We start from the raw sequence: 4,001 nt of genomic DNA, 5'->3' as shown, positions 1-4,001 counted from the left end.
GCAACAGTCTGGAACCGCGAGACCGCTACGGTGGCAGGTTCGAATCCTGCTTCGGGCATGGATGTGTGTGATGTACTTAAGCTAGTTAGGTTTAAGTAGTTCTAAGTTCTAGCGGATTGATGACCTTAGAAGTTAAGTCCCATAGTGCTCAGAGCCATTTGAACCATTTGTCCGCACAAGTCATTCAGTATGGGCATCTTCCAATCGGATAATGGCCTTCTTTATTTTGTGTTTTTACTCCGGTTTTCTTTGTTTTGTGAGTTGTCCTATCATTAGATGTGATTTATATGCACACTTTTTTTCATTTCTTCGCAGTTCTAGCTCCTTCAAGATTTTTTCTCCTTCTTTATTTTCTTCGCCAGTCTTTCCCTTTTATTTTTCCTTTTCAATACTTCAATTTTCCATAATTTTCTTTTCGTTCCTTTTTTTAATTTTGACTACCTTGACTACCTCATCCAGCGTTTGGAAAAAGTCATATTGCCGCCTTGGACTGATGGTAAAATGCTTTATTTATACGATCGTCAGATTCTTAAAAGTGTTCACAGCATCATGTTATGCGAAATATAAAATCGTTATTGTCAGGTGATAAAATCATGAATAATTCATCGTTATCATAACGTAATATTAATTAGTTCGCCTGTTCTATACAAACTGTGCTAGGTAGCGTACTCATTCATGTTAAAACTGTAATCGGCGTTAACGCTGTGAACGGATCCGTACCACACATAGGCGACTAAACAGCTGATCGCGGTTTATGTAGAGGCAGAAAAGATCATGTCATCTGACATGATGCCGTGAATACTTTTATGAACCTGATGATGGTCGAATGACTGAAACTGATTGTATAAACAAAGTATTTTACCAGCAGCTCAAGGCGGTAATATGTCATTATTCAAACATATAACAAATGTGAGGCACCACCTCCTAAGTAGCGTTACCCCATTTTTCATTTTTGCATTCCTATTCTTGTTTGTAGTCGTAGTGGCTATTCTTATCAAACTCGAGGTAATGTAGTAATGTAATAAAATTCGTCCGCTGTGTTTGCAGTGGTGTCTTTCACTTCGCCAGTAAACATTTCAAGCCCGCCCGGTTGGCCGTGCGGTCTACCGCACGGGTTTCCAGGCGGGAAGGAGCGCCTGGTCCCTGGCACGAATCGGCCCGGCGGATTTGTGTCGAGGTCCGGTGAACCGGCCAGTCTGTGGATGGTTTTTAGGCGGTTTTCCATCTGCCTCGGCGAATGCGGGCTGGTTCCCCTTATTCCGCCTCAGTTACATTATGTCGGCGATTGCTGCGCAAACCAGTTCTCCACGTACGCGTACACCACCATTACTCTACAATGCAAACATAGGGGTTACACTCATCTGGTGGGAGACGGTCCCTGGGTGGTCCACAGGGGGCCGAAGCGCACAGTAACACTGGTTTCGGTGTGTGGCGGCGGAGGGGTGAAGTTGACTGCGGTAGTCGTCGTGGGGTTGTGGACCACTGCGGCTGTGGCGGGGACAGAGCCTCTCCGTCGTTTCTAGGCCCCCGGTTGACATACAATACAATACAAACATTTCAAAAGACAGTTTTCTCACCAGGATTTCAATTGTTAACCAACGACCTTCACTGCGATGTCAACTCGCTATAAACGCGCATTTATGAATTTTGCGGATTTATATTGTAAGTGCCAAACTATATTTGTTCGTATAAAAGTGTAAATAACACGTCTATATTTATAAATGGCTAAATCGTCAACCGGTTCCAGTTTCCCTATCTAAAGGGTTGCAGGAGAAACAAATATTTTATTTTGAGCATTTCATAAAATTACTGGTCAAATTTAAAAATTTGAATTGCTGGCATAGTCTACTCATTTAGAGGTATAATCTTACATTGAAGGTTTAACGCAATAAGTCAGATATTAAAGTTAGAAACCACCTGTATATCTTAGGGTAACTTACGGAGCAAAAAATTAACCAGACTTTATTCACGCAGTTTTTGATGAGAGCAGCTAGCGGCTTCGAACTAACTTTACACATTAATTCAAATCTTTCTGGTACATTTTCTCACCGACACCGTCCACAAAATAGTGAAACGAAAACGTTTATCGCTTACTACACTCCTGGAAATTGAAATAAGAACACCGTGAATTCATTGTCCCAGGAAGGGGAAACTTTATTGACACATTCCTGGGGTCAGATACATCACATGATCACACTGACAGAACCACAGGCACATAGACACAGGCAACAGAGCATGCACAATGTCGGCACTAGTACAGTGTATATCCACCTTTCGCAGCAATGCAGGCTGCTATTCTCCCATGGAGACGATCGTAGAGATGCTGGATGTAGTCCTGTGGAACGGCTTGCCATGCCATTTCCATCTGGCGCCTCAGTTGGACCAGCGTTCGTGCTGGACGTGCAGACCGCGTGAGACGACGCTTCATCCAGTCCCAAACATGCTCAATGGCGGACAGATCCGGAGATCTTGCTGGCCAGGGTAGTTGACTTACACCTTCTAGAGCACGTTGGGTGGCACGGGATACATGCGGACGTGCATTGTCCTGTTGGAACAGCAAGTTCCCTTGCCGGCCTAGGAATGGTAGAACGATGGGTTCGATGACGGTTTGGATGTACCGTGCACTATTCAGTGTCCCCTCGACGATCACCAGTGGTGTACGGCCAGTGTAGGAGATCGCTCCCCACACCATGATGCCGGGTGTTGGCCCTGAGTGCCTCGGTCGTATGCAGTCCTGATTGTGGCGCTCTCCTGCACGGCGCCAAACACGCATACGACCATCATTGGCACCAAGGCAGAAGCGACTCTCATTGCTGAAGACGACACGTCTCCATTCGTCCCTCCATTCACGCCTGTCGCGACACCACTGGAGGCGGGCTGCACGATGTTGGGGCGTGAGCGGAAGACGGCCTAACGGTGTGCGGGACCGTAGCCCAGCTTCATGGAGACGGTTGCGAATGGTCCTCGCCGATACCCCAGGAGCAACAGTGTCCCTAATTTGCTGGGAAGTGGCGGTGCGGTCCCCTACGGCACTGCGTAGGATCCTACGGTCTTGGCGTGCATCCGTGCGTCGCTGCGGTCCGGTCCCAGGTCGACGGGCACGTGCACCTTCCGCCGACCACTGGCGACAACATCGATGTACTGTGGAGACCTCACGCCCCACGTGTTGAGCAATTCGGCGGTACGTCCACCCGGCCTCCCACATGCCCACTATACGCCCTCGCTCAAAGTCCGTCAACTGCACATACGGTTCACGTCCACGCTGTCGCGGCATGCTACCAGTGTTAAAGACTGCGATGGAGCTCCGTATGCCACGGCAAACTGGCTGACACTGACGGCGGCGGTGCACAAATGCTGCGCAGCTAGCGCCATTCGACGGCCAACACCGCGGTTCCTGGTGTGTCCGCAGTGCCGTGCGTGTGATCATTGCTTGTACAGCCCTCTCGCAGTGTCCGGAGCAAGTATGGTGGGTCTGACACACCGGTGTCAATGTGTTCTTTTTTCCATTTCCAGGAGTGTATATTTTTGCTGCTTACGCAGTAAAATTTCAGCGTGAGGCATGAACTTTTAATTTATTAAATCTTTGCAGTGATGCATCTGGGGAATAGGGTGGCTGCAGGCCTTCGGACCCCCCAACCCCGAGGGATATTTCTCAAAAAAAAAAAAAAAAAAAAAAAAAAAAAAAAAAAAAAAAAGCGTTTTGTGCTGACATAGCTTTCTGATTTCTAAGGTCTTACGATTACTGGTCATCTGTATTCCGCCTCTAACATAGGGGTCCTTGGCCTGTCCTGTCGAGTTGTCGCTATGCCCCAGAGTTCACATCGATACATACCGTTAAAAGTCGATAGCGATTACTGCAGCTGTCAACCGCACCAATCTAACTTTTATTGTGTTACAATAGGCTTAATTTAATCCCATATATTGTACCAAATTACTGTTTTTCCTAACCACAGTGCTAAATGCTTTAACCACGTTTTTATTGCAAATATCGCTGTACATTT

Source organism: Schistocerca serialis, chromosome 8 (assembly GCF_023864345.2).
Source record: "Schistocerca serialis cubense isolate TAMUIC-IGC-003099 chromosome 8, iqSchSeri2.2, whole genome shotgun sequence".
In the NCBI taxonomy this organism is placed as follows: domain Eukaryota; kingdom Metazoa; phylum Arthropoda; class Insecta; order Orthoptera; family Acrididae; genus Schistocerca; species Schistocerca serialis.
The sequence above is the reverse complement of the archived record's forward strand: the minus strand, read 5'-3'. Positions refer to the sequence as shown.